The 8017-nt window shown below is 38.5% G+C and overlaps 1 pseudogene; it reads right to left on the minus strand.

Annotated features, from left to right (window-relative positions):
- Positions 1–2479: 2479 nt before the first annotated feature.
- On the minus strand, positions 2480–3667 carry LOC130719193 (F-box/kelch-repeat protein At3g23880-like; annotated as a pseudogene).
- Between the last annotated feature and the right edge of the window lie 4350 nt (positions 3668–8017).

Here is an 8017-nt window from a genome sequence, read left to right on the forward strand (position 1 = left end):
GAAACCCACTTATTACTATAAAAACTGATTATCATCTTCTGTAACAAAAACATATAATCTTCAACAATATCTTCACTTTCAAAAAAACATATTCATTATCTATTTCAAAAATACCACCCAGGGAAGAATACCCACGAAGAGATAATCATGTTCTTCAAGAAAACATCATCTTCATGAAACATCTTCAACGTCTATAACCCACCACAAGACAAGCCCCAACACCAAAACACAGGAAAGAACACCCGGGCTCCAAAATCGAACCAGCACCCACTCCAACATCTTCAACATCGAACAAGAACCCCAAAACCCAGAACCACCACCCACAAAACCCAGAACACAAATCGAAACCGAGACCGCAACGAAAAAACAGATCTGAATCTGAAAATGAATCATCGATAATCAATGTGCGAAAACCAGTTCCCAACCCATGGAAACCCAGAAACCCCATCCACTGAAACTCATAACCAAGAACCCCCACTCACCGCAACCCCCACCCAAAACCGCACCCCCATCGCTCGCAACCCCAACCACCACCACCGCAAACCCCCACCGCTCGAAACCCCCACCCCCACTGTTCGCAAATCTCAACCAATCTCTCACCCCCTAACTCCATCGGATCAAACAAGTAAAAACTCCAAACCCAAGAAGAAGAAGAAGAAGGAGAATGAGGCTTACCGCACAAAAAGCTCTAATTTTGAGCCAGACCCCTTCATCTGCATGTCTCGGATCTTAGGTGTTTCCTCTTCTCTATGGGTTTTGGGTGGTGGAGATTCTAGATCTGGGAGATATAATCTGGGTTCTTAGGGATTTTGGTTCAATCTAAAGATGAATGATGAAGAAGAGGAGATGGATGATGAAAAAGAGGAGAGGATGAAGAAAGATGAACGGTTAGAAGAGATGCAGAACAACCCCAGAAAAAAGATGAAGGATAGAGGATGAAGAATGATAAATTGATAATTAACGTGGTCAGGCCTCAGGGTTTAGTTTTAATTAAAATAGAATTATTTTAAAACAAAAAATAAATTAATTATAATCTAGAATTAAAAAATTAAGAAAAAAAATCCAGCAATGTGTGCTGCCACGTAGGCTTCCCGTGACATGTGGCAACAGTGGTCAGCGCCACCACTCCGGCGAGGACGAAAACTAGCTATTTTCCATATGTTCAGAGGCCTATCTCGGCTTTTACTCCGGCGAGGGGTGAAAACCAGCACTCGCTGAAAGTCCAGGGACGGAAAACATATTTAACCCTTCACTTAATATATCACTTACTCTATAGAGGATACCCTCAGGCATAAGAAAATGTTTGATAGTTAATACAAACGGACACAATTATTAGCTAAAACCCTATACTAGAGAAGTAATTGCAGAACATTTTCCACAACTCCTTTGCTGACAAAAAAAGCCAGGACCAAGAGAGCTATATTGTACAATTCTAATAATACCATATATCCTCACAGCATCAATAAAGCATTAAAAATGCTAAATCACAATATCACATTCATACAAACATGCTACCAATATCAATTGATTCTTTTCATTCCTATTTTTTCGAGCACCTCAGTGTTCAAAACATTTTCTTATCCTGTGAACCTAAAGAAGAGCTCAAACTAACCTGCAGAGAGGAACTACCTCCTTCTCATTGTCACGAATCCAGAGAGACCACTCTATTTGTATAGTTGTGACTTGTGATAGAGTTCAAATTTCCAGAAAAATACCATGAAAAATATTGAACAGAATGCAAGACAGTTTATACAAGAAAGTAATGGAGCTTTCTAAACCATCCATGTAAAGAGCTTTCATTGGTCTAACTATCCTCTTTCATATATCAATTTCATATAGTCCGTTTGAACGGTGCTCTTCAGCCCTCTAACTGATGCTGCCTGTCACAAAATGATTTAATTGAATAGCCATCAAGACTCATCACAAAAAAAAAATCATAAAAGACAACTTGTTATAGAAGATCTGACTAAAACTAAAATTGAAAAGGGAGAAGGTGCAAGGGTACATCACGGGATGGAGAAAAAATCAGAACTGCAAAGTTCATCTGTTTACTACACTATAACCATTGGAATCGGGAAGAAATAATAACTGTAGTGTTTTCCATATCATGTCTGAATATATACTATACTGTATAGTGTGTTCTCACCATCACAAGTCATGAGACTTTTTATCTCAACAAATCAACTCAACCATAGATTAAATTAGAATGAAGGGATAAAATGTGGTGTCAAAATCATTTGTTTTCAACATGAGGCATAACAAACAAATTATAAAACATGAACAAATTGATCCAAACCTAAGTTTGATACGATCGCTAGCAATATTAAAAAATTCAACATATTAGTCCTAATGCAGCAGTAAACATTCACATATTCTATTCAGCAGTGTTTATCTATCCCAACAAAGATTTGAAAAATGATATATGATCTAAGAATAAAGTCTAAAGGTGATAGCTAAAACGTACCAAACATACTTACTTTCAAGAAGGTGAAACCAAGCTTTCAATGTAATTCTTGACATAGAAACCAACGATGTCGTTAGAAATTTTCGTGTCTTCTAATTTATTATCTCTCTGATTATAGATAACTGCTTGGGACACATCAAATCTTGCAAACAACAGGGCATCACCATTCTCAGACATGCACACCGCAAAACAGGGCACGTTAAGAATTTTTTCATCCACAATAATGCTGAACAGCTGAGTCCATGATTGGTGCACTCCAAACTCCTTCATTTGCCATAATACAAAATTACGTGTTTCCTTGCTATTTTGAGAAATACATAGGCAACCTCTTAAAACCCCAAGAATTGGCTCAAATTCCTTTCTACGCCGAGGACTATAAGGCAATGACAGTTGTGCATACTCTTCTTTCCCCAAATCAAACGAAATAATGAAGTACGGATCAGTGTCCATTAATTTATCACTGTCCATCGTTACATCTTTTGGAAAGATTACATCGCATGGTAGAGTTGCTAACCAATTAAGAGTGTTACTCACATAAACCGCAAATCCTTGGAGATGCATAGGGGTATGAGGGAAAATTTGAATTGTTCTCCAACAATTATCACCCATGTTGTAAACATTCACCATTGTATCAGGGACCACTGTCACTCCTACCACCTTGTAGGTGTCACTTGAACAATCATAACCAAACCCAAGATAGTGATAGCCTGGGGAATATGTAGGTGGCGAATATTGAGACATGTCTTTGTAGCTGGATTCCAGAATCGGAGCAGGGAGAAGTATTTTCTTTTTGATTTGTCATATTCTATTTTCCACATAGAAATCAACACGTTGCAGGTACCAATGAAATCATACCCGGAGATACAACTTCGGCTTCCTACAGTGGCTGATGGGCTTTCCAGTAATGAACTTACAGGGCGAGATGAGATGTATGGTTCACCCAGATCGTCGGTGAGGCATTTTATCAGTAACCTGGTGTGCGTAAAATCTGTGCTTCTAGAAATTGATCTGTGAAGATGCAATTTCACGAATTGAGGATCAGAGATGAGAGAGTTCCATGACTTGGATACACACCTGAATTGCACCAGGGATTTCATAGGAAGCCATGATAAGATTTCGATGAGGAGTTCGTGAGGGAGACGGAGAAGATGTAGCCATTCCATTTATTTTCTTACCTTGACCTGAACTAGAGAAATAACAGAGAGACGGTCCTACATCTCCTGCCCACATGCCACAAGAGTGTGCTAGCCTGATAAGGTTATCAGAACCGAACCGGTGACCAAACCGATACCCTCACCGGTTTGAAGTTCATTGGTCCAACCGTAGTTCAACCGTGGTTCAACCGGTTTTACCGCTAAAAATTATATAATATATATAAGGTAGTGTTGAAGCCTAATTTATTATGTGACCTATGCAAATGGAAATAGTACTATGTGATTTGTATATTTACAAAAGGAAATCAAGATCTAAACTTTCTGAATATTGTAACCAAAAACTTTCTGCATGCACTTTAACCGTAATGTAGTTGTATATATATTTTACTGGTAAAAAAAAACAACCATTGAAGCACATGAAGAAAGAATAGACTAAAACACTTCCAGCACCAATTCTACCAATTTTGTCCTCGTGTGATGTATGTTTGATAATTTTGATAGTTGAATGATTGAATCATATAATGTTAAGTTGTTAAAAGAATGAAATTGTTTACTAAAGACAGCAGCATTACAGAAGAAGAATTTTTTTTCGAAAAAAGAGAATAAATTATTATATAAATAAAAAGAGAGTCATTACACAAAGGAACAAGGGAAAGCATAAAAACAAGAGTGGCACAAACTGCCAGCAAAAAGAAACAGAGACTACAACAAAACTAGAACAGAGCAGCCAAACGTAGAGGAGCATCAGGGAGAGAGACATCCATCTACCAACTCTCTGCGCACAGGGCCACGGGCAAGCAACATCACGCTAGCCAACAAGAGAAGTCACGAAGACAAGGCGCAGAACACAAACATAAGAAGAAGAACGCACCAGAAAGAAAGCACGGAAGTGGCAACGACGGGCGGAGCTCGGCGGCGGGAGTAGCACGGCGGCAGGAGGACTACGGCGGCGGGAGGAGCACGGTGGCGGGTGGAGCGCGGCGGAGATGGGTGACTAGGGTTGATGCTGCTGGTTGTTGAGCCTTTAATTTTCAATTTCATTTTTTAGTGTTTTTTTAGTCTTTTATTCAAAACCTTCAGTTTTTCAATCTTTTTTTTTTCCTGAATCCTAATATTGGGCATGGGCCGAGCCCATTGTTTCAAAAAAACGAAAAAAAAAATAAAAACAGAAATCCGCTCAAAACCGCCAACTGGCCGGTTTTCACCGGTTCAACGCCGGTTTGGACGGTTCAACAACGGTTTTTCTCCCATGCGGTTCTGTGAGTGTTTTGGACCGGCCAGGGGTCCGGTTCCAGGTTTATACGGTCGAACCGGCCGGTTCGGTCAGGTTTTTATAACCATGCCTGATATAATGGAAAAGATATACAAATACATTATTTTTCTCGTTTTCTGAATGATAGTTCAAGTGGTAAAAGCTATGGACATAAGGGTTGGGTGAGATGAAGGGTGCAGGGTCTGAACTCTGAGAATGACTAATTTACTAACATTACTAACAGTTAACATTTGCCTATAAAAAACATTATTTTTCTCATTGAATTATTTTAATTTTTTTAAATATTATTTGAAAAATATGAAGAAGAAAAAGAAAGAAAGAATAAATATTCTATCTATTTTGCAGAAATATTTTTTTTATTTTTAAATATTACATTTTGTCACAATAAAAGATAGAGTAAATATAAATCACACTCTCATTTCTTAAAAGAAACTTATACTGAAGGTATGAAAAACGGTAGAAAGGGGGGGTTTGAATAACGTTTTCAGTATAAAACTTCCACCTTAATGATTTTGACAAATCTTTCGAGAACTTAAGTGCTAAAGATAAGAGATAGAAAAGCACACAAGGATTTTATCCTGGTTCACTTGATAAATCACTCAAGCTACTCCAGTCCACCCGTTAAGGTGATTTCTTCCTTCTTAGAATGAAGGCAATCCACTAATCAGGTAAGAGTTACAACTGCACTTGAAACCTACAAGTGACTAACAATTACACTGACTTAGCTCACACTAAGATTCACTCTCTTAGTCTTCTCTAGGATCCGATCAACCTTGATCTCCTAAAGGAACTAAACAAACTGTTTATCAAAGAATAGTTTACAAGAGATTTGCTTCTAAAAAGCTAATAGTAAACTCAATGAATTTTCGGATGAAAGAAAGCTTAGAAGAATTTAAGTTTGTCTTGCGCGTATGTGAATGCTTCTTGCCGCTTCTTTCAGTCTTCAGCCTCTTTATATACTCCAAGGATTAGGGTTGAGCGTTGCATGGGAAATGCTACCGTTGGAGGGCAGTTCTGGAAAATCCAGCTTCTGCTGTGTCTGAGACTGTTAGGTAGGTCGTCAGGAAGGTACAGTTGCTTTTGTACTTGGATAGCGACTTGACCTTTAAACCTAGGAGACTTCTGATCAGGGGAATGCTTCATATTGGAACTTGTGAAGCCGGTTGATCAGAGTCAGAGGGAAAGCCCAGATCCTCTGACCATTGTTTCTTATGATTCTGAACTCAGAGGGAAGAACATGGTCTTCAGAGTATCTTGCTTCTGGACATCAGAGTTTCCACTATTCAGCTTCTGGATCTTCAGAGTCTTCTACACCATCAGAATATCTGAGCCTTCAGTGTTTCTTGGTTATCAGACTTTCTGGATCTTCAGAGCTTCTAGTGACTGAGTCCACATCAGAGTTTGTATAACTTCAGAACTTCTGAAGCTTTTCCACTGTTCATACTGAACATGGTGAATGCGAAAGCGTTGCTTGGGTTGCTCTTTATACACAGTGCTTCTGATTTGTGTGAGATTGAGTTGAGGTCAGAGCCTGTAAATAGCACACTCAGAAAAACACGTTAGAGTACCACAATTGTTCATATCAAAAGGTTAACTTGTAATCATCAAAACATAGAGTTGTACTACTAGATCAAAACTTGATCTTACAATCTCCCCCTTTTTGATGATGACAAAACTAAGATTTTTGATGAACAATTCTTAAACATTAAACTGAATTCACTCAGAGTTTAGAGATATAGAATAAGACTTATCCTGATGTGAATAGTTTATCTTGCTCATTCTGAATTCAAGTCACTGCTTGATTCTGAGCTTAGCTCCCCCTGAATCTAATACTTGATGAAAACGTTAGTAAAGTCTAGATTCTGAGCTAAATGATATAAGAGTTCAGAGTGAAAAACTTATGACATAGATGAAAATCGAGTAATCAGAGCGCATAAGTAATCAGAGTCACGGACAAGGTATCAGAGTCTTGGGTATCAGAGTCAACTAGAATCACTTCAGAAGAAGTGAAATGTATTCCTTGTATTTGCCCAGTGACACATCTATGGTCATGAAGGTGGAACTCTTAAATTCTCCAAAAGAAAAAATAAATCACACTAACACATCTTACACATCAAAAACTGGGTTTACTCCCCCTTTTTGTCATAAGCAAAAAGCTTGGGGTGTGAAAAACTTAGCTTGAAGTACAAGGTACTCCCCCTTAGAGAAGGTCTAAGTTTAAAGAAAATGAAAATTATGCAAGAATCAGAGTTAGGCGAAATAAATAGAAGAGTTAATGCAAGAGAAGAACGTTTATCACCGGTCAAGGGAGTAAAGAGAAGGGCAGTTACCAAGAACTTAACCTCGAGAAACTGTAGGAGCATTAACTTTCAGAGAGAAAGTGAAGCCTATATAAAGCGTTGGAGAGAAAGGTAAGCTTCACACCTCGAACAATTTTCAGGAAGAAAAAAAAAATGGCATCATACATCGTAGCACTAGAAGAGCTGAGGAAGAAGGCCTTCGAGGAGGACTTGATCCTTAACATCAGGCATCCAGAGGGTACAACAACCATCTTGGAGCTAACACGGACACTGCTGGAGGAGGACCTGCGTCCAGAGTTGAAGAGAGACCTGAGGGAATTTCTTGCCTTCGTTGAGGAGGTGCAAGAACTCAGCCGGCTTGAACTCAAGCTGCTGGAAGAAAAAGAGAGTTTGGAAGAGAAACTCAAGACTTCTGAAGAGATTCTGGAGAGGGATGAGCTAAAGAACAGGCTCAGCAACATCCAGCATGCACTGGAGCGTCTGGAGAAGGATAGGTCAGAGCAGCGCCAGGAGTGCAGAAAAATGAGGAGGGATCCTCCATTCTAGACTTTAGGGAAAGAATGTATGATGTAAACATAAAGATATTATGAATAAAAAGATTTTTGCAAACATATGTGACACAAATATATATAGATATGCATAGATAATCACAAACGAACAAAGTAGAATAAATAAATAAAAAGAAATAGAGGTTAACAAAAATAAAACAACGTTAAAGAAAAAATGAAGAGATCCTAAAACTAAGGTTTATCAGTTCGACGCAGAAGTTCCATCATCATGTGCTTCATTTCAATTAGCATGGATTCATGAATGTCAAGACGCTGTT

Source organism: Lotus japonicus, chromosome 5 (assembly GCF_012489685.1).
Source record: "Lotus japonicus ecotype B-129 chromosome 5, LjGifu_v1.2".
NCBI classification, from domain to species: Eukaryota; Viridiplantae; Streptophyta; class Magnoliopsida; order Fabales; family Fabaceae; genus Lotus; species Lotus japonicus.